Raw genomic sequence first — 24,367 nt, forward strand, 5'->3', positions numbered from 1 at the left:
CTGATGGAGACCGCGGTGTCCCGATCAGCTGAGAGGACGCAAGGAAGGTCCCTACCTTATTTCTCAGCATACAATCGTTACTCAATGCCAGAGATCCAGACTGGAGCAGCAGAACACCAACAACACTGATCAATTCTATGCTATGGCATAGCCATTGAACAGTGTATGCAATCAGAAGATTTGGGGACTAAAAATGGTGTAAAAAGAATAGAAAAGTTAAATCTGATTTAACCCCACACTGTGAAACCACAGTGTGATCCATAGGTGCGGGTCCTCCACTCCAACGTAGTTGCACAACTGCACTTGGGGTTGGGCACCTTGTATCAACCTTGGATCACATCAATTTCTGTGATTGTTTGATTTAACCCCTTCCCTAATAAAAGTTTGAATCACCCTCCTTTTATCATTTAAAAAAATAAAAAGCAATCAAAAAGTCGCATCAAAACAACAATGGTACCGATAAAAACTACAGACAACGGCGCAAAAATGAGCCCTCACATATCCCTGTATATGGAAAAATACAAAAGTTATAAGGGTCAGAAGATGACAATTTTAAACATACTAATTTAGGTGCATGTAATTATATATTTTTAAAGCCATAAAATAAAATCTACATAAATTGGTATCCTTGGAACCGTATGGACCTACAGAATAAAGATAAGGTGTCATTTTTTACCAAAAAGTGCACTGCGTTGAAATGGAAGCCGCAAAACATTACAAAATGGCGTTTTTTCCTTCAATTTTGTACCTTAATTTTTTGGGGGGTTTCGCCATAAATTTTGTGGTGAAATGACTGATGTTATTACAACTAAAATTGGTAGCGCATAAAACAAGCCCTCATATATGTCTGTAGGTGGAAAACTGAAAGCGTTATAATTTTTTAGAAGGTGAGGATGAAAAAACAAAAGTGCAAAAACTTAAAAACCCTGAGTCCTTAAGGTGTTAAAAGCCATCATTTGATAATCATCAATTAGACACAAAATAATTGATGTCAACTGTAGAACATAACTATACATAGCTAAACGTCATTGGTTGGAAAGGGGTTAATGTCCAAGACTGCACTTAAAACAATTATGAATATGAAGCAAGAATGAAATGTAGGCAAATAATAATAAACCAAATGCCAGAGTGACAGTAGTAAAGTACTGATTGATATAAGAGATAAATCTATGCTAGTCTGAGCTCTAAAAATAAACTATTTAAAAAAAAAACTAAAAATAAATAAAATGAATAAATGAAGTAAAAACAACTCTATTGATCGAACATCATCAAGTTTTCCTTAAAGATTGTAAATGAAATGAACAGTTGTATAAAATGTTTGGGGCGCTGTATTCAAGTACAAGCGCTTCCACACATCAGACACTATCCTGTTTACCTGCAAACGTGGAACACCTCCCGTGTTAAAGAGTGGAAAGGAAAACACAAGACCTAAACACCTGTGGCTACTCATTACCAAAGCCTTTAACAAGGTGCCATTCTACAGTCTCATGTGCAGGGTCATTTAGGGCTTCTAAAAACTTTCCAAAGACATTCTCTAATAAATGTGTCACTTCTACAAACATCAAAAATCTATTTAATCACAGGATTTACCTATTTTAGGGTTTGTCCAGATGCTAGTTTAGTAAGCCCTCACACAGAAGTCTACAGTTGTAGAGCAGCAGAACAAGATTTTTATTGGAGGGAATATAAAATATCAAGTCAAACTGAAAAAAAATAATAAACAGAGATCTGGACTATTGCTGTAGGTTATACAAATACAGACTCAATACATCTAGTTTTTAGGCCAACATTCTTTCTGCTAAAATGTCCCAGACATAACTGAACATTCTGGATTTCCACAGCATAAATGGCTTCACAGAAGACACAGTAGGAGTGACCATCAAGCAGTTATTTTAATCAACACAGAATGTTTTTCCACACTCCAAAAATAAATGTGCCCGACCAGATTTCAAACAATGCACTACTCTGAAATATCAATATTTGCCACAGATGATTTACAGGTGTTGCCCAGATTAAGCCTCCCATAACACATAAAGATGCCTATTAAATAAATTAAAGGGTACATCTCATCAAATTAGATTAATGAATGTTGAATAACTTTCCAATAGCATGTTAATGAAAAATATGCTTCTTTCTATTGTATTTTTCCCGATCAGTCCTGTCAGCAAGCATTTCTGACTCATGCTGGAGTCCTAAACACTCAGAGCTGCCAGCCTGCTTTGTTCACAGCCAACAGGCTGTGAACAAAGCAGGCTGGCAGCTCTGAGTGTTCTCCTTTGTGAACAAAGCAGACTGGCAGCTCGTAGTGTTTAGGACTCCAGCATGAGTCTGAAATGCTTGCTGCCAGGACTGGTAGGGAGACCCCTAGTGGTCATTTCTTCAAAGTGGAAAATTAAATAGAAAGAAGCATATTTTTTTAATAACATGCAATTGTAAAGTTATTCTGCATACATTAATCTATAATATATCAAAAGTTTTTTTGATGAGAGACACCCTTTAAGCAATAAAAAAAACTAATGTGCTAGAGCCTGTAGCAATAAGGCTCTGTTCACAATATGGTTTTAATCTACATTTAGCATGTACTATGGGAAAACTCCAATGCACATGCTAAGCTTGTCTATAAGGTTACATTACTCCAGCAGAGGCATCATGTAGCCCTTATCAAAAATCATACAGACATTTGCTTTATTGCTTGCAGAGTAATTTATTGTAATGGTGTCAAGAGAGATTTTGTCATCTGTCCTAAATTCTCCAATGTCAAAATCTCTGGTACCTACCTTGGGAAAACCAGCGGCAGTCCTGTGTGTGCAGTAAGGTTTGGAGGCAGGCCCAGCATGCCAACGTGACTGACACATGGGCCCGCCTCCAAACCTTACAGCACACAAAGGGCTGCCGCCAGGTGGCAGGGTGTCTGCTCATAGTAGAATACGCAACATATTTACAGCTGCACTTCCGATTTTGTGCAGCGTGAAATCCGCTGCTTTTTCAGTTTTTTATTAAAAAAAAAAAACAGAACAGAAACAAACCCACAAAAAGTTCAAAGAACACCTAATCAGAGCCCCATTTACATCCCTTTTTTTCATATTTCGGAAGTACAGTATATGGTAAATGTAAACTTATAATTGCAAAAAAACAAACAAAAATTATTCACTTTTTTATGTATATGTTAATGAATAAGCAGCCTTTTGTCTGTTTGTTAAAAAAGTTACTTTTTTAATACTACTTTCACACATACATCATGCAAAAAAACAATCCTATCCTTAACGACATAGGATGTAAAAGTACGTCATGGTGAGGTGGTACATTTACATCATGTTCATGACCGCAAGCACCGTACCGATGCTCGCATCATGCACAGCAGGTCCCGGCTGCAGTCAGCAGCCAGGGACCCGTCGGTAATGGCAAACATCAGCCCCTCAGATGCCTTTATCAATACAGATCATGGCATCTGTATCACGGAGGTATCCGATCATCCAGTATGGCGGCCGGAGGTCTCCAGGGATCTTCTGCTCTAGTCTGCGACTGAGCAGAAGGTAGCAGATAACACTGATCAATGCTATGCCCTATGCATAGCACTGAACAGTATTAGCAATCAAATGATTGCTATAAATAGTCCCTTATGGGGACATAATAAATAATAATAATAAAAGTAAAAAAAAAAAATGTACAAAAAAAAATTTACATTTTTTTTTTAAAATACCCACCCCCCACATAAAAATGTCAATCAGCCCTTTTTCCTCCCATTTTACCCCCAAATAGCGTAAAAAAAAAAAAAAAGTAAAATTGGTGAAACAAAAAAACCCTCATATGGGTCTGTGGACATGGTCGCACATCCACAACATGCACCTTGATCTAAAGCTTCTCAGCAACATTTATTAAACTAACAGGTCATTAGTGTACCTTATGATCATGAAGTGCAAGCCCGCTAGCCACATCACGGACACCTGTAAGTAGCAAGTCCCTAACATCCCTAGCATAAAATGGCGCAGTACTGAGCGGCGACAACCACCACCGCAACACCAGTGCCCACTTGCAGAGCAGCCCCAGCATCACTCAAACCAGTCCCTGGGCCGCGCCTCGGCAGCAATGGACGCCGTACAGCAATGCACCAGTGTGAACAGGTGTAAAAGCTCACTTACCAGGTGCTCCGAGTCAGAGACTGGGAGGCTGCCCGAAAGAATAGGACCCTGTGCAGCTTCCTGCCAATTTATATAGGCCTGGACTGAGGGGCAGAGTGCTGACCATGTAAAAACAAAAAAAAGAGGGGAATAGAAAACACGATATGAATTAAATTTAAATTTTGTGTTTTCTATCCCCTTTTTTTTATTTTTATTTTAACTTGGTCAGCACTCTGCCCCTCCCCCTCAGCCCAGGCCTATATAAATTGACAGGAAGCTGCATAGGGCCCTATTCTTTCTGGCAGTCTCCTTGTCTTTGACTGGGAGCACATGGTGAGCTTTTACACCTGTTCACACTGGTGCAGTGCAGTGCTGTGCGGCGTCAGGGACTGGTTTGAGTGGCACTGGGGCTGCTCTGCCAGTGGGTCTTTCCCCCTGTGGGCACTGGTGTTGCGGCGGTGGTGGTGGGGCAGAGTGCTGACCAAGTTAAAATAAAATAAAAAAGGGTATAGAAAACAATGTAAATTCAAATTGAATTCCTATTGTGTTTTCTATTCCCCTCTTTTTTTGTTTTTACATGGTCAGCACTCTGCCCCTCAGTCGAGGCCTATATAAATTGGCAGGAAGCTGCACAGGGTCCTCCTTTTCTTTCTGGCAGCCTCCCAGTCTCTGACTGGGAGCACCTGGTAAGTGAGCTTTTACACCTGCTCACTCTGGTGCGGTGCTGTGCGGCGTCCATTGCTGCCGAGGCACGGCCTAGAGACTGCTTTGAGTGGTTCTGGGGCTGCTCTGCAAGTGGGCACCGGTGTTGTGGTGGTGGTCGCCGCTCACTCAGTGCTGCGCCATTTTATGCTAGGGATGTTAGGAACCCGCTACTTACAGGTGGACGTGACGTGGCTAGCGGGCTTGCACTTCATAATCATAAAGTACACTAACGACCTGTAAGTTTAATAAATGTTGTTGAGCAGCAGGGTGCATGTTGTGGATGTGCGACCATGTCTGTTTTCTCTATTTGAATTCATAAAATATATAAGTTATGATATTTAGAAGGCAAGGAGAAAAAAAAAACGAAAATACAAAAATAAAATTGGCCTGGTCCTTAAAGAGTACCTGTCATCAACAAAAACTTTTAATATGTTGTTCATAATTATTAATGAAGACATATTGTAATATATCTTCATTAAAAAATATTAATATTTATACCAGTTTTTTCATTTTATACTTTTGGCCACTAGGGGTCACTCTTCTATGCCTGGTCTGCAAGCAGCATCCTATGCTTTTCATAGTAAGTGTACAGCTTTCAGGACTAATGCTGAAAGGGCTCTGGTCCTTCTACCGGAAGTTCAGTGCTCTCAGCTCAGGACTCGCTCCCAGCCTGTGAGCTAAAAGCCTGCACATGCCTCTCATATAACAGCCAGTCACCTCACCACACGTTATCTTATACTTTGTATTATCTCACTGCACTCCCTGCTCTGTGCCCCCCCCCCCCCCTCCCTGACATTCATCTTAATCACTGCCTCTGTAATTGCTCCCTCAGCCCCTGGTTCTCAGCATTGACTTTTTAGTGCAGAGAGACACAGGAGAGAGAGAGAGACAGAGGATGCCATCCCTCACCTGTACTTAGTCTGTATGCACACTGCAGAGCAGTGTTTCCCAACCAGGGTGCCTCCAGCTGTTGCAAAACTACAACTCCCAGCATGTCTGGACAGCTGTTGGCTGTCTGGGCATGCTGGGAGTTGTAGTTTTGCAACAGCTGGAGGTGCCCTGGTTGGGAAACACTGCTGCAGAGGGAGAGCAGAATACAGGAAGACTAGCAGAAGCAGAGTCCCAGACAAGCTTCATGTGACATCATGCCTGCCGGGACCCGCCTCCTTCCACCCCTCAGAAAGACAGTGCTCCTGAGCTAATGAAGAGGGATAAAAAAAAGGTATTTCCACAGTGTTTTACACCTCAATAAACACAGGGATAGGCATAGTTAGAGAAGGGGACAGATGGGAAGGGGGATCAGGGAAAGTTTAGATGATGACAGGTACTCTTTAAGGCCAAAATGGGCTGGGTCCTTAACCTTAAATTTATTTTAGCATTTTCGTTTTTTTTCCTCCTCGCCTTCTAAAAATCATAACCCTTTTATATTTCCATCCACAGATCCATATGAGTGCTTGTTTTTTCCACAAGCAGTTTTCCTTTGTAATGACAAAACTAATTTTACCATAAAATGTATGGCACAACAAAAAAAAAAAAATACTAATTGTGTGGGGAAATTGATAAGAAAACCGCAATTTAGCAAATTTGGGAAGTTTTTTTTTCATGCTGTAGACTTTACGGTATAATGGACATGTTTTCTTTATTCTGTGGGTCAATACGATTAAAACGATTCCCATAATTACATACTTTTCTTTTATTGTACCGCCAAAAAAAAAAAAAAAAAAACGCAAACTTTTTAACTAAATTAGTGGGTTTAAAATCCCTCCATTTTGCTGACCTATTACTTTTTCATTTTTCCGTATAAGCAGCAGTACGAGGGCTAATTTTTTGCGCCGTGATCTGTACTTTTTATTTTATACCACATTTGCATATATAAAACAACATTTTTAGACATTTTTTGGGGAATAAAATGTTCTAAAAAAAAGTAGCAATTTTGGACAATTATTAGTTTTTTTTAACCTTCACGCCGTTCACCAGTGCTCGTGGTCATGGCGGGGCGTAAATGTACATCATGGTGCGTTAAGTACCACGGCATTAAGACTTACATTTACGTCATTTGTCGTTAAGGGGTTTAAGGGGTACTCCTGTGGAAAATCTTTTTTTTTTTTTTTAAATCAACTGGTAAATCAACAAAGTTAAACAGATTTGTCAATTACTTCTATTTAACTAAATGAAGCAGGGCGTACGGGTATGCCCCTGTTCCCGAGCCCTTAAGGACTCAGGGCGTATCTGTATACCCTGATCACGCTAACAGGATTAAAACCATTCTCACGAGTGGAGAACGAGTTAAACCCCATGAGTCCCAGTTACTACGGGCAGCCAGGACCAACGGTTAATGTCGGGCACCGCCGATCGAGCCGATGCCCGACATTAGCCCATTAGATGCAGCGATCAAAGTTGATTGGGCCGAGACTGATCGGGGCTATTGTGACAGAATTACGATGTCCCGATCAGCTTACTGGACAACGGGAGGTGTCCTCACCAGCCTCCACATCATCGGATCGGCGATCTACTGCTCCATGCCTGCGCAGCAGGCTCGAGTAGCAGAGCACCGATAACACTGATCAATGATATGCCATGGCATAGCATTAAACAGTGTATGCAATCAAAAGATTGCATGGTATAGCCTCCTAAGGGGGCTAAAAAAAAAAAAAAAAAAGTAAAGTGGTGGAAAAATAAGAGAATACATGTGAATAAGTCCCCCACCCTTAATAAAAGTTTAAATCACCTCCTTTTCCTATTTTATAAATAAAATAATGTAATAAAAAAATCATATGTGGTACCGCCGTGTGCGTAAATGTCCTAACTATTCAAATATAAGGTTAGCTAAACAGCACGGTCAATGGCGTACACGTAAAAAAATACCAAAGTCCACAATTCTGAATTTCTGGTCACTTCATATACCATAAAAATATTAATAAAAAGCAATCAAAAAGTCCCATCAAAACAAAGATGGTACCGATAAAAGCTACAGAACACGGCGCAAAAAATAAGCCTTATATAGCCCCATACATGGGGAAATAAAAAAAAGTTATAGGGGTTAGAAGATGACAATCTTAAACATACTATTTTTGTTGCATGTACCGGTAGTTATAATTTTTTTTTTTAAAGTAGTAAAATAAATAAAACCTACTTAAATTGGGTATCCCTGTAACCGTATGGACCTACAGAATAAAGATAATGGGTCATTTCTACCGAAAAGTGCACTGCGTAGAAACGGAAGCCCTAAAAATTTGCAAAATGGCTTATTTTTTTCATTTCACGCCACAAATATTTAGTTTTTTCTTTGCCGCAGATTATGTTATAAAATAAGTAATGTCATTACAATGTAAAATTGGTGACGCAAAAAACAAGCCTTTATATGGGTCTGTAGGTGCAAAATTGAATGCATTATGATGACGAGAGCACAAACGAAAATAGTTTTGAGTCCTAGAGGTGAAAATGGGCTGAGTCCTAAGGGGTTAAAAATCTTAATCCTTCCAATAGTTAGCTGCTGTATGCTCCACAGGAAGTTCCTTTCTTTTTTAATTTCTTTTCTGGCTGACCACAGTGCTCTCTGCTGACACCCCTGTCCATGTCAGGAACTGTCCAGAGCAGGAACAAATCCCCATAGCAAACCTTTCCTGATCTGGACAGTTCCTGACATGGACAGAGATGTCAGCACAGAGCACTGTGGTCAGACAGAAAAGAAATTCAAAAAGAAAATAACTTCCTCTGGAGCATACAGCAGCTGATAAGTACGGAAAGGATTAAGATTTAGAAGTCATTTACAAATCTGTTTAGTTTTCTGGAACCAGTTGATTTAAAAAAAAAAATTCCACTGGAGTACCCCTTTAACTGATATTTTCACTAGCGTTTACAGCTTTTTTTTAGGTCTGATCCAGTAGGGAAAAACTTATCAGGGACTCCAGCTAAGCTCTATCGTTGTGCATCATTTGTCACATTACTGGTTCAGCCTGCTGCTTTAAAGGGAAACGGACAGGTTGTTTATCCATGCTAAACTTAATAAACATTTTACTCAGGCACTGTAACCACGAGGGGTAATTTACTAAAATTGGTCCCCACGTTGGAAAGATATGGCTCCTGTTGCTAGAATGGTAAATCTGTTTAGTACACAATGGAGGAGAGTGCTGGCTTGCGGAGCTTCCCTGCCTTTAATCTCCATGCAGTGCTATTCCTGCCCATCTTATGCATATTCATTAGTTTTCACTCTCACATCCTAATCATAACGTGAGTAAGGAATAATGAATATGCATAAGATGGGCGGGAATGGCGCGGCATAGAGAACGGAGGCAGGAAACCTTGGCAAGATGGCTCTCGCCTTCACTGTGTACTAAACAGAATTACCATTCTAGCAACTGCGGCCATATCGTCACATTGGGACCAAATTCAGTAAGTCATACCTCATTTTACTCCTGTTCACCTGAACTATAACCGAGTGTATTGGGTTTAGTGCAGGTGAACAGTCTAAGTTTCTCTTTAAACCTCACTCATGATTTATACTGCAGCTCTATGTGTGCAGACTGGGTTCTGATTACAAACAGAAGCTCACCAGGAGGTCAGTGCCAGTTCAGACTTCCATTTCAAAAAAGATTTTTAAAAAATTTGAGGTGGAGGTTGGAACATCATGGTGTGTAACTGCTTTTCAGCAAATGGTACTGACAAACTTAACATAATTGAAGGAAGGATGAATGGGCAACAAGACATTCTTGACAAACATCTGCGGTCATCTACCAGGATGATAAAGATGAAACAAGAGCAGACAATGACAAAAGACAATGACCCAAACACAGCCAAGGAAACACTCAAGGGGTTACAAAGAAAAAAAGGTAAAAGCTGCTAGAATGACCCAGCCAATCACCTGACTTTAATGCCATCGAAAATTTATGAAAAAATTATTCATAGAAGAGTTCCACGGAACCTTCAAGATATGAAGACGGTTAGTGTGGAAGATAGACAAAATCCCACCAAAGCAATGCATGCGACCAGTGAAAGTGAAGTGAAGAGTCTTGAAGTGGTCATTACCAAATAAGGCTTTTGTGCAAAGTATTAAAAGGAAAACGGTCATCAGTGTTACCTGCATTAACCTGTTGGTACAGTTGTGTAATAAATCCCTACCAAAAAGAAAACACTACTCCAAAATAACTATATCAAACAAATATCTTTATTGAAAAATCCAAAATAGTATAAAAACATACATGTTAAAATGGCACTTTACGAAGTCGCATCAGGGACACAAAACCTTGGAAGGCAAGATAAATCCTCAAGTAAATCACTACTATATACATGAGACACCATTCCAGGACATACATAAAAATATAGTATAAACAAAGTGCAAATGCAAGCAACAGTGTACAGACTATATCTCAGATGGAGGGTAACAACTAAGAGATCCTGATGTCTATCATAAGAATAAGCCTTACCAAGGTTGTGCATACCCCAACACGTCCCCTGAGGAAGCTCAGCAGAGCAAAACATATGTTGAGATCTGCACATACATTTTACTTATTTTACCCACTGTATTTAATAGAAGAAAAAAAAAAGGTAAAGCGTACCTTTAATATGTTACTCAGTACCTAATCCTGACCATAGGCATTTTTATGCCTCTATCACCTTTATCTATATTTATATAAAACTCAATGTGTGTGTGTGTGTGTGTGTGTGTGTGTGTGTGTGTGTATGTATGTGTGTGTGTGTGTTCCACAAAAACTTCCAAACGGCTAAAGATATTAACATGAAACTTGGCACACATGTTACTTATATGTCAACAACAAACATAGGATAGGTGATTTAACCCTTACTCACCCCCATTTGCCAGAGCCGGGGTTTATGTTTAAAGTCCTATACAAGTCAATGGGAAATATATGTTACTGCATAACTTCCAAACGGCTTGAGATATTTCGATAACACTTGGTCCCATGTTACTTATATGTCCACTTAAAATATAGGATAGTTAATTTAACCCTTAACTACCCCCATTTGTGAGGGTCGGGGGTTTTGTTTAAAGTCCCATGCAAATCAATGGGAAATGTATGTTCCCACATAACTTCAGTACGGCTGAAGATATTTCAATACCTGGTACACATATTACAGGTCGGGATAGGAGGCCGGGATAAGAGGCCGGGATAAGAGGCCGGCATAGGAGGCCGGGATAGGAGGACGGGATAGGAGGACGGGATAGGAGGACGGGATAGGAGGACGGGATAGGAGGACGGGATAGGAGGTCGGGATAGGAGGTCGGGATAGGAGGTCGGGATAGGAGGTCGGGATAGGAGGTCGGGATAGGAGGTCGGGATAGGAGGTCGGGATAGGAGGTCGGGATAGGAGGTCGGGATAGGAGGTCGGGATAGGAGGTCGGGATAGGAGGTCGGGATAGGAGGTCGGGATAGGAGGTCGGGATAGGAGGTCGGGATAGGAGGTCGGGATAGGAGGTCGGGATAGGAGGTCGGGATAGGAGGTCGGGATAGGAGGTCGGGATAGGAGGACGGGATAGGAGGACGGGATAGGAGGACGGGATAGGAGGACGGGATAGGAGGTCGGGATAGGAGGTCGGGATAGGAGGTCGGGATAGGAGGTCGGGATAGGAGGTCGGGATAGGAGGTCGGGATAGGAGGTCGGGATAGGAGGTCGGGATAGGGGTGGATATAGGAGTAGTCTACGCCAGTGATTCACAATCAGGGTGCCTCCAGCTATTGCTAAACTCCCAGCATGACTGGACAGTCAGTCGCTGTCCGGAAATGCTGGGAGTTGTTGTTTTGCAACAGCTGGAGGCTCCGTTTTGTAAACACTGCCGTACGATACATTTTTCATTTTTATTGAGGGGGGGGGGTCACAGTGTAATGGGGTGTATATGTAGTGTTTTACCCTTTATTATGTGTTAATGTAGTGTAGGGTTTTTAGGGTACATTCACACAGGCGGGGGTTTACGGTGAGTTTCCCGGTAGGAGTTTGCGCTTAAGCGGAAAATTTGCCGCAGCTCAAACTTGAAGGAGGAAACTCACTGTAAACCCGCCCGTGTGAATGTACCATGTAAAAACCTCCAGCTGTTGCAAAACTACAACTCCCAACATGCACTGACAGATTGTGCATGCTGGGAGTTGTACTTTTCAACAGCTGATGGCACACTGGTTGGAAAACCTTCAGTTAGGTTCTGTTATCTAACTCATTATTTTCCTACCAGTGTGCCTCCAAGCTGTTGCAAAACTACTACTCCCAGCATGTACTGATCGCCAAAGGGCCTGCTGGGAGATGTAGTTATACAACAGCTGGAGGTAAGCAACTACTACTCCCAGCATGGCGAAACAGCCATTTGTTGTTCGTGCATGCTGGGAGTAGTAATTTTGCAAGATTTAGAGGGCCATGGTTTAGAAACCACTGCACAGTGATCTCCAAACTGTTGCCCTACAGCTGTAGCAAAACTACAAATCCCAGCATGCCCAAACAAACAGCTGTCTAGGCATGCTGGGAGTTGTAGTTTTGCAACATCTGGAGGGCTACAGTTTAGAGACCACTGTATAGTGGTCTCCAAACTGTAGTCCTCCAGATGTTGCTAGGCAACTCACCGGCTTCCGTAGTCTGCACCAGGGAGCCAGCCGCACGTTTTCGCAGCACGCTGCTGCCTCCGCCAATGGTAAGTGACCTCCGGCGCCGGTCACAGGACAGTTCCCCCGTTCTGCCCGGACTACTGTGGGTGGGCAGAACGGAGGACCGAACTTTAAGCCTCCCCCCGATCTGCTATTGGTCAGTCGCTTCTGACCGACCAATAGCAGGGATGGGAGGGGTAGCACCCCTGCCACCTCACTCCCATCCCTTCAGATAGATCGAGGGTGTCTTGGACAGCCCCGATCCCCGTTATTTTCCGGGTCACCGGAGACCCGTGTGACCCGGAATCGCCCCAGATCGCCAGTTTGAATTGACCGGCAATTTGTGGCAATCACCGACATTGGGGGGGGTGTCTTAGGACCCCCAGGGGTTTGCACGGGATGCCTGCTGAATGCGTAAAGGTACACCCTGGGTCCCAAAGTGGTTAAGGAATGTAACAAGGGGTGCAGTGCGCATTTACACACCACAGGTGTCTGAAAGATTTTTGGAACAGTGGACCGTGCCAATGAAAAATAAGAATTTTGATATGCACAGCCCACTGTTCCAAAAAGCTGTCAAACGGCAGAAACTATTTCAGAAAAAAACCAATGGCACTCCTCTTCTGAGCCCTGTAATGCGATCGCAGAGAACTTTACGTCCGCATATGAGGTATTTCCATACTCAGAAAAATTGGGGTTCCTAATTTTGGGGAGCTTTTTCTCCTAATCTCCCTTGTGAAAATGGAAAAAAAAAAATGGCGTCAAGAGCAAGGATTTGGCTTTGTGTCTCATGATAGCTCTACTTGGAATAGAAAGGAACTGTACAAAAAAGATGGTTTGCATCTTTCTCTCAAAGGAACAAATGTACTCAGTGAACAATTCCAAGAATTTGCTAATGAGTATTTAAACTAGGAAGGGGGGGGGGGGAAGAGTGAAACTCCATGAGTCCAATTGCCCCCCGAAAGAATGCCAGAGCATGTCAGTAGCCCAGAGGTTAAGAAATGACAAGCTCAGAGTCCTGTCTACAAATGCCCGCAGTTTAGGTCAATGAATAAAATCAATGAACCTGGGTCAATAATGGCATCTGAGAATATAGATTTAGTGGCTGTTACTGAGACATGGTTTGATGAAAGGAATGACTGGGACATATCCATATCAGAGTACTCTTTATACAGAAGAGACAGAGAAGGCTATGTTAAAGATAGTATAAAATCTAACCTAATACAAGTTAATGAGGCAACCATAGAGTCAGTTTGGGTTACGTTGCAGTTTGGTAATCATGCAGTAACTCGTGTAGGTGTGATATATAGACCACCTGGCCAAGTTAAATAAGTAGATGAACTACTAGTTGAAGAAATATCTAAAATGACAATGAAAGGAGAAGTTATCATGATGGGAGACTTCAATCTTCAGGATATAAACTGGAAAACCAAAATAGCTAGTTCTGCAGGAGTACAGATATTCTAAATTCCCTACTGGGATTATCTCTACAACAAGTGGTTGAGGAGCCAACCCGGAGGGAGGCCAGTTTGGATTTGGTCTTCACAAATGGGGATTTGGTATATGATGTTATTGTTGGCGAAAGCTTGGGATCTAGTGATCACCAATCAGCGTGGTTTGATATAAGAACAGTGAAGGAGTCACACCACACAAAAACAAAAGTTTTAGGTTTTAGAAAAACACTTTTCAAAAATGAGATTAGTCATAAATGAGTCCCTATCATACTGGAACAAAATACATGGAGTTCAGGAGAAATGGAACTACTTGAAAGACACATTATTGAAGGCAACAGAAAATTGAATTAGACTTGTCAGTAAAAGCAGAAAAAGGAAGAGACCACTGTGGCCAAAATCATAAAAAATAAATAAAAACTAGCATTTAGTAATTATAAAACAACCCAGGGCAATGAAGATAGGGAAATCTACAAGACTAGGCAGAAAGAGGCCAAGCAAGTTATAAGAACTTCTAAAGCGCAGGCAGAAGAAAAACTAGCTCAGTCTGTGGGGATAAGACATTCTTCAGACATATAAATGAAAAAAGGAAATTAAAACAAGGAATAACTAAATTAAAAACAAAGGAAGGAAGGTATGTAGAAGAGAATAAGGGGCTAGCCGACTGCCTTAATGAATAATTCTGTTCAGTTTTTACAGAAGAAAAAGGAAAAGGACCTCCATTAGAGAGGAAAACGAAGGAATTGTTTGATGCATGTGTCTTTACAGAGGAAGAGGTTCTACGTTTGCTGTCTAAAGTGAAGACAAATAAATCACAGGGGCCTGATGGGATACACCCAAAATTATTAAAATAGCTTAGAGGTGAGCTAGCAAAACCGTTAACAGATTTATTTAACCAATCACTGGTAACAGGAATCGTCCCGGAAGATTGGAAATTAGCAAATGTCGTGCCCATTCACAAGAAAGGTAGTAGGGAGGAATCAAGCAACTATAGGCCAGTAAGTCTGACATCAATAGTGGGGAAATTAATGGAAACCCTACTTAAGGATAGGATTGTGGAACATCTAAAATCCCATGGATTGCAAGATGAAAAACAACATGGGTTTACTTCAGGGAGATAATGTCAAACAAACCAGATTGGTTTTTTTCACTGGGCGACTAAAATAATAGATGGCGGAGGGGCAGTAGACATTGCATATCTAGATTTTAGCAAGACCTTTGACACTGTGCCCATTCTGCAGCACCTGAAACTACGGATACTGGAAGCCTGTGCTAGCATTTCTCCTGCGGTGTTGCTATCAGTGTGTGAAGAGTGGGAGAAGAGGGTTGCATTGACAATCCAACACAATGGGCAGCACATTGAACTCATTTTATAAGTGGTCAGAAACTTGTAAATAACTAATGAAAGAATAAAGTTACGTTAAAACCAAGCACATCATTGTTTTTCTTGTGAAATTCCCAATAAGTTTGATGTGTCACATGACCCTCTTCCTATTGAAAAAAACAAAAGTTGGATTAAAAATGGCCGACTTCAAAATGGCCACCATGGTCACCACCCATCTTGGAAACAGGAAGTTAATATCACCAACCATTCCCATTTTATTAAGGTGTATCCATATAAATGGCCCACCCTGCAGTATGCCATGTGGGTTTTTTTTTTTTTTTTTGCTGTTCTGGCACCAAACTGAACTGGCCCCTGAAAAATTCAGATTTTGATTTTTTTCGTGAAAATTTTGAAGATTGCTGCTAAACTTTGAAGCCCTCTAATGTCTTCAAAAAGTAAAAACATGTCAACTTTATGATGCCAACATATTGTATATGCAAATCAATATATAATTTATTTGGAATGTCCATTTTCCTTACAAGCAGAGAGTTTCATGAAACTTTAGAAATTTTCACCAAGAAATGATGCAATTATCGACAAAAATTTGCCACTAACAAAGTAAACTGTCACGAAAAAACAATCTTGGAATCAAATTCATAAGTTAAAGGGGTACTCCGGCCCTAAGACATCTTATCCCCCATCTAAAGTATAGGGGATAAGATGCCTGATTGCTGGGGTCCCACCGCTGGGAACCCCCACAATCTTTCATGCAGCACCCCGCTAACATTGCTCCGGGTCTGATGAATCACAATAACGGGGCAGGAGTATCGTGATGTCATGGCTCCGCCCCCGTGCGACATCACGCACTGCCTCCTCAATGCAAGCCTATGGGAGGGGGCGTGTCGGCTATGTTAAGCGGCATTGAGGGGGCAGAGCGTGACGTCACATGGGGGCGGAGGCGCGACGTCACGATACCCCCGGCCCTGTGATCGGGATTCATCAGACCTGGAGCAATGTTCGCTCCGAAGGCTGATAGCAGGGTGCTGCATGAAAGATTGCGGGGGTCCCCACCAGCAGGATCCCCGCGATCACGCATCTTATCCCCGATTCTTTGGATAGGGGATAAGATGTCTTAGGACCAGAGTACCCCTTTAAAGCATCCCAGTTATTAATGCATAAAGTGACAGAGGACAGATATTGAAAAAATGGCTGTGTCCTTAAAGGGGTACTCCGCCCGTAGACATCTTTTCCCCTTATCCAATGATATCTATATCTATCCAAGCCCCCTTAATGCAAGTCTATGGAAGGGGCGTGGTCCCCGTCATGCGTGACATCACAAGGGGGCGGGGCCGTGACGTCACAAACCGTCGACCCCTGTATCGCGAGTCATCAGGCGTGGAGCAAACTTTGGCTCCATGCTGCAGATGACTAGGGGCTGCAGGAGAGGGGATAAGATATCTAGGGGTGGAGTACCCCTTTAAGGGGTTGTTATTTATTTTAAAAAAAAATTGTTAAAATGGCTCTTTTTAATTTTTCCGTACACGGGGCTGACTGAGGGCTAATTTTTTTATTTGTGTTTTAGCACAAGGCTGCAACATAAAATGTGAAAAAAATGAAACAATCTGAAAATTTCCAAACACATTGTATATTTTGAGTATTGTTAATACAGCTATTTTCAATAAAAAGGTCATTCATTTTTTCGGAGGAACCTCTGGCTGCTTAGGATAATACAGTTCCCTTCACCCACTTTTTTTTTTCTTTTTTTGGTTGTTATCCTTGAACAACGTTTTCTACCTTTCTACTCAATGTTAACTTTCATTTTTGTTCCAGTTTTTCCAAGAATTGCATAAAGAATTTAACCACAAACAGAAAATTACCTATAGGTTTAGTACCATTTCAGTGTGTTTACTTTCCCTTATAAAGCTGAATTCAGCGATTTCTGAACTTCAATGGCTATTGCAAAATAGTGTGTGTGCTGGCCACTGTGTTACTGCCAGGTTTCACAAGCAGAAAGCTGTCGGAACACAACACTTCTGCCTTGATAGCTGCCAGGAGTTTGAAGAATCCGGCAGACAGATGAGCCAATAATTCTGTCACAGACATGCTTAAAATGTTCCTGATCAATTTATAATTATCACCACACAATTAATAGAAATTGGCCAGGAATATTCATTTTGCTGGACATATTTTAACACCTACATTTTACTGTTACAAGCATTTGTTGATGCTGAACGATGGACTTCCACAAATGAATGGGCGATTGTACAAAATTTTATTGATTTCTTAATCAATTATGAAAGATATTTTACTGATGAAGGACGATGCACATCCTCTCTTTTATAGGCAGTTTTAAATACGCAGTAATTTCCATCTGATCAATAATCATCCAAAGGAAATGGGCCCTACTACAGCTTCCCCTAATGTGCATGTCCAACTTGGCTTACAAAATCTGCACTTATGTTATTTCTATTGAAGCTCTATAAATGTTTTTACAGAAAGTATGCATTGCTTCCCATATTTGGGCACCACATGGCAACCAACTTGCTGTGTGTCATTGCAATGTGTGAAAATAGCTTGTGGCACAAAGATTAGATGTGTGTTGCAATGTACTGATCAGTAAACAATGTGGGAAATGACACTGCAAAAGCTATTCCAAAACATGAGCAATGTTTTAATAACCATCAAATATTTCCCTCAAAATATACAAATGCCTACTACCCCATATTATGCACCATTGTGCTACTACTGTAAATTGCTAAATATTAGGCTATGTTGATTATTTTTCATCAATGTTCTAATATTTTTTGATGAAGACAACTGTGCTGTCAAACCTACAACAATCTCAATAGATCATGTTATATAGGTACAGTAAAGATTTAAGGATCACTGTCATGGCTCTGGCATAAACAGAAGCTATGATGCTCCTATAGTTTCCTGTTGGGATGTGTGTCATCATATACTTTTGAGGCACTATTTTTTTTACATTTAAAAGTACTACATTCCTCAACATATTTTAGTAACTATATATAAACTTAGCCAAATTCACATCATTTTTTCAGGCCAAGAAATTTGCATACATTGGAATAGTTTATTTATGGTGTTCTGACCTACACTATGGCCCACTCATAGACTTGTTCTATAAAATATGTGGAATCATACATTGTATGGAAAGTTTTTATTGTGTAAAGGGCTCAGGCTGAAATGAGGGGGCTCAATTGAGGGGGCGTGGCTGTGACTGCACGAGCAGAGTATGGCCGTGACCCCTAAGATCAGACATCTTATCCACTATCCTTTGGATAGGAGATAAGATATCTAGGGGCAGAGTACCCCTTTAACACAATCAAGTGCTTGCCACAACTGTGGCCAGTGCATGACCAGGAAGTGTCATGAAACAGGACCAGGTTTCAGTGGAGGAACAAGGCAAGCGAGTATATATTATTGCAGCAGAGCCCATTTGACAATAAAAGATATTCCCCAGATCCCTTTTATAATACACCTTATGTTCCTTGGTCTACTAACCTATAAATAAAATTATCTAACAGTAGAAATCAAAATATAGTCTGCAAGTATTGTAGTGGTTCAGCAGTAACCCCACAAGTTGGTTATATTCCAGCAACCAGACTATGGAAAAAATAATTTGTATCAGGGAATAAGTGCCTACCTAAGAGAAGAGGGTCTCACCAACAGTTCTGTGGTGTGACCACAATAATTTCATATATGACCAATAGCAGTTCATAACATGCCCTTAAGCATTCTCACCTCGAACCTTTGGCGAACCGCTAGCGAAAATACACAGCTTCTCCCTATACGTGTTTCTGTCAATAAGGGTGATGACGTTATTAGGGAAGATATAACATATAGGAGCATGGTATGTGAGGTTGGCACAAAAGTGATGTGAGAGTCAAAAAAATGCCATCCTTACTGAATGTAATGCAACACAGCATGGCTAGGTGTGATAAGGCTTCAACAACACATGCACCAAACCTCTACAATAAAGTAAAAAGATGCCTTATGTGAATAATAAGTATTTATTGCAGTTAGTGGGGCCAGTATAAAATATGTCCCGTCACCCATAAGAGGAGACCAAAGCCAGTGTCAGGTCAACAACTGTGTCCTAGTCCAGAATACATTTAGCAGGTCCAGTCATTGGCTTGGTAATGTGCACCAAGCTAAATAATTTATAGATTTTTACGATGTGCATACAAAAAATAAATAAATAAATAAAAAACATACTAGAAGTGTAGTATGCCTTAATCCATGGCATCCTAGCCTGATGAATAGTGGGCTAGGGTGAGTAAAACACCAGAACAACCAAGAATTAGCATCCTTTTCTATCCTTGGCCACCAATTAAAGAGGCACTACCCAAGATAAGCAAGTAATTAAATATTAACCCCTCGCATACCTTGCACCACTAAAGATAGGAGCTTGTTCCTTATCCACCAGCAAATCAAATATTAACCATTTAATTCTGATTGTTGCAAGACTACTAACCCCAGCATGCCAAGTCATCTCTTTATATGCACACTTATACACATATAAGGACATTTATCATTGTTGCTTTGATAAGAGAGTTCTGTAGTCATTTCTTTGGTTTTGCTTATGTATAACATATTTATCATACTATCACAGGGGGTTGATAATTTTGGCTCACATAAGCAAAAAACAATAAATCACTTTAGAATAGGGATCGACCGATTATCGGTTTGGCCAATATTATCGGCCGATATTCACGATTTTGGGCGTTATCAGTATCGGCAATTACCTTGCCGATAATCCGATAATGCCCCGCCCCCCGCAGTACCACCCACCGCACCGCGACTGCCCCCACACCGCACCTCCCTGGCCCCATTGCCTCCCTCATCCACGGTTTTATAATTACCTGTTCCCGGGGGGCCGGGGTCCACGCTACTTCTGGCTCCTGCAGCTTCCTGCGTTACGATGTGCGCAATGACGAGTGACGTGACGCAAGTCACTGTCAGTGCGCATAGTGACAGCTCAGGAGGACGCCACTGGAGCCAGATGTAGAGTGGACCCCGGGAATAGGTAATTATAAAACCGGGGATGGGGAGGCAATGGGGGTGCGACGCGGTGCGGTGGGGGGATGCGACGCGGTGCGGCCGGTGGCGGTGATAGGACTCAGGAGGACCCACGGACAGGCAGTGGGAGAGAAGCGGGTGGCGACGGCGGCCTATGGCACCCCAAAAGCCGCTGCAGTTCATTGATTTAAAGCGCCCGCTTTAAATCAATGATCTGCAGCGGTGTCGGAGGGGGGGGGGGGGGGAGGATAAATAGCCGATAACTTATACCGGAATATCGGTATAAATTATCGGCTATCGGCCCTAACCTCCACAGATTATCGGTATCGGGCCCCAAAAAAAAATCGATATCGGTCGATCCCTACTTTAGAATACCATTTTTTTTAGCACAAACAAGCAAAAACCAATAAATGTCTTCAGAACATGCAGTTGTGGAAAAATATGAAACAATGTGCAAGAATATATATAATTGTGTGTGTATATAAAAAAACTTTTACCACTTTTTCCACCTAAATGTCCAACCCATTTTGTGTTTGTTTTTTTTTCTTCTCATTTCAGATCTGTGTATCCTGTAGACTACTTCAGATTCGGTGGACTACATTGACCAGCGTTGCTTTTTTTGTTTTATATTCATAAATGGTTAACAAGGGCTTGTGGGAGAGTGTTTTTTAAAATACATTTTTTTTATAAACGTGTTTTTTTTATTTCTTTACTTTACATGCTTATAAGTGGAGGCCATCTTATAGACCATTAGTCCATTACAAATCCGGTGCTTAGCGTTGGCCCCAAAACCCGCTAGCGCTAACCCCCAATTATTACCCCAGTACCCACCACCACAGGGGTGCCGGGAAGAGCAGGTACCAACAGGCCCGGAGTCTAAAAAAATGGCGCTCCTGGGCCTAGGCGGTAACAGGCTGGCGTTATTTAGGCTGGGGAGGGCCAGTAATAATGGTCCTCGCCCACCCTGGTAATGTCAGGCTGTTGCTGCTTGGTTGGTATCTGGCTGAGAATGAAAATAGGGGGAACCCCACATATTTTTTGTATAAATAATAAAAAAATAAACGCATAGGGTTCCCCCTATACAATAAAGGAGCAACAGCCTGGCATTACCAGGGTGGGCAAGGACCATTGTTACTGGCCTTCCCCAGCCTAAATAATGCCAGCCTGTTCCCGTCTAAGCCCAGGAGCGCCATTTTTCGACGCTCCGGGCCTGTTGGTACCAGATCTTCCCGGCACCCCTGTGGCGGTGGGTACCGGGGTAATAATTGGGGGTTAACAATAGCTATTTTTTGGGACTGTCTATGATACACCGCACTTTAAAAAATATATATTATTTTAAAAACACTCCCCCACAAGTCCTCGTTAACCATTTTATTAACATTAAACAAATAAAATGCTGGTCATCATAGTAGTCCATCGAATCCTAAGTAGTCCACAGGATACACAGATCTGAAATGAGAAGAAGAAAAAAAAAAAAAAACACAAAATAGGTTAGTACATTTATTGGCACCCGCTCGCATATCTCCTGCCGCCCACACTGCATGACTACAACTCCTAGCATGCCCTTGCGGCTTGGGCAGGAGATGTGTGGGCGGGTGATAAGCTTATCACCTGCCCTGCCGCACGACTACAAATCTAAGCATGCCCTTACAGTAAGGACAAGCTGGGAGTTTTAGTAGTGCGGTGCGGGTGGCAAGCTTGTCAATCGCCCCTGCCGCAGGACTACAATTCCCAGCATATCCTTACTGTAAGGGCATGCTGGGAGTTGTAGTACTGCGGCACAGGTGGGAGATGTGCGGGCGGGTGACATACTTGTCACTCGTTCGTGCCGCACCCCTACAACTCCCAGCATGTCCTTACAATAAGGACATGCTGGGAGTTGTAGTCCTGCACGGTGGGTGACAAGGAAGCCAGGGAAGCGGGCGGCTTGTACTGTGCTCCCTGGGTTCCCAGCAGGGAAAATGAAGTTATGGCACTGTAACTTCATATTTCCCTCTGGCAGCTGTGATTGGCCAGGAGGTCTAGACCAATCACAGGTCTGGTCGGGAAATATGAAATTACAGTGCTGTAATTTCATATTCCTGCTGGCTGGCTCTGCTCCACGGCCACATCTATCACCTGGCCGCTAGCTGTTGTAACTATAACTCCCAGTATGTCCTCACTGTAAGGGCACGCTGGGAGATGTAGTTCTGCAACAGCTAGCAGGTGAGTGATAGATGCGGGCGGTGGCCAGGGAGTGGAGCAGTGGAAAAAGTCGCACAGCTCCGCTCCCCGGCCACCTGCCTGCATCTTTCACATGCCCGCTAGCTATTACAGGACTATAACTCCCAGCATGCCCTCACAGTGAGGACATGCTAAGAGTTGTAGTCCCAACAGCCTGCGGGCAGGCGGTAGATGTGAGCGAGTGCAGGGGAGTGGAGGTGCACAACTGCGACTTTTTGTGCAACTTTTTTAAAAATGCTGTCAAAAGCAAGTTTGTAAGTCAGGTCTGACCTTGCTTACACTTGCGACTTTTTGAAGGGGGTTTGCAACAATTTTTTTTGCTTACGTGCGACTTTCACTCTTGATAAATCCCGACCACTGCAATGTGAAAACTGAAAATTGCTTAGGTAGGGCTGACTGGTATTTTTTGCTTACCCACAAAAGTCACACAAAAAGTTGCTTACGCGTACGTGCGACTATTTGTACGACTTCTTTAAGCAAAAAAAAATAAAAAAACTCTAAAACCTTTAATAAATTTCCTTCATAGTTGTCAGTTACTAAGTAGGACCACCTACTTGACTGGCCACTTTGCTCAGAACGAGCAAAAGATTTATATGAATTAAAGACAAGATACATTTTCTGAAGAAGCTATATTTGCTCATCAGCAGCTGTATAAAGATTATGTCTGCAGATTGGACTACATTTTCAAGGTAACAGGTCCTTGGAAAGATGATTGTGTGCTTTCTGAGAAAGCACACTATATATCCCTGTTCCTTTCAAATGCCTCACCACAGTCAGGTGGGTGAGTGAAAGAAGGGGCTCTTAAAGGGGTACTCCGGTGAAAACCTTTTTCCTTTTAAATCAACTGGTGCCAGAAAGTTAAACATATTTGTAAATTACATCTATTAAAAAAATCTTAATCCTTCCAGTACTTATTAGCTGCTGAATGCTACAGAGGAAATTCCTTTCTTTTTGGAACACTGATGACATCACGAGCACAGTGCTCTCTGCTGACATCTCTGTCCATTTTAGCAACCATGCATTGCAGATGCATAGCAGATGTATGCTAAGAGCAGCATGGTGGCTTAGTGGTTAGCACAGCTGCCTTGCAGTGCTGGGGCCTTGGGTTCAAATCCCACTAAGGACAACAATAAATAAAGAAAGACTTATTATTATTATTATAATGTCAGCAGAGAGCACTGTGCTCGTGATGTCATCAGAGAGCATTCCAAAAAGAAAAGAATTTCCTCTGTTGTATTCAGCAGCTAATAAGTACAGGAAGGATTAAGATTTTTTTTTTAATAAGTAATGTAAAAATCTGTTTAACTTTCCAGAGCCAGTTGATTTAAAAGAAAAAAGGTTTTCACCGGAGTACCCCTTTAATCTAGCTACCACGGCAGAATTATCATCACTTCTTTTGTGAATTAGTGATAAAATTTTTTGGTGGGAAACGCCGATGCTGAACTAATACAGGATACTACAATGAAAAAAAAATACCATACTTATAATTTTTACTTTGCTTACCCAGAATGTCATAGTTACTACAGCTTAGATTTACATAACAACAGAGTTCTATATATTTTTTTTAATCTTGTGTATTTTAACACAATAGCACAGCCAATCCCTACAGTCACCAGTGTCATTTTACAGTGAATTTTAGAAAGCCGTTCTTAACAAGCTGTTGACTATTGAAGCAAGGAATTGGATATTATCCTACTAGAGGCTTAAACTTGGGCACACAAATGAAGAACACACAGACCTTTCAGTGATAGCAGAGCTTCAGCAAAGCACTGATTTAATTTCATGACTGCTGTGTACAGATAGCTGGCATTACTAAATGCTGCTCTAATATCAACTTGTTAAATTTGAACCCACAGTCAGCGTATCAGTATACATGACCAGACTAACTGGAGTCAAGGGAAATATTTTGGGAGTTGTTTATTTTTAACT

General features: G+C 41.7%; 1 protein-coding gene across 5 annotated transcripts in view; it reads right to left on the reverse strand.

Moving 5' to 3' along the window:
* Positions 1 to 24,367, reverse strand: part of NEDD4 (NEDD4 E3 ubiquitin protein ligase) — a 247,024-nt gene that overhangs the window by 126,359 nt on the left and 96,298 nt on the right. The window lies entirely within an intron of this gene.

This window comes from Hyla sarda, chromosome 4 (assembly GCF_029499605.1).
Source record: "Hyla sarda isolate aHylSar1 chromosome 4, aHylSar1.hap1, whole genome shotgun sequence".
Classification (NCBI taxonomy): Eukaryota; Metazoa; Chordata; class Amphibia; order Anura; family Hylidae; genus Hyla; species Hyla sarda.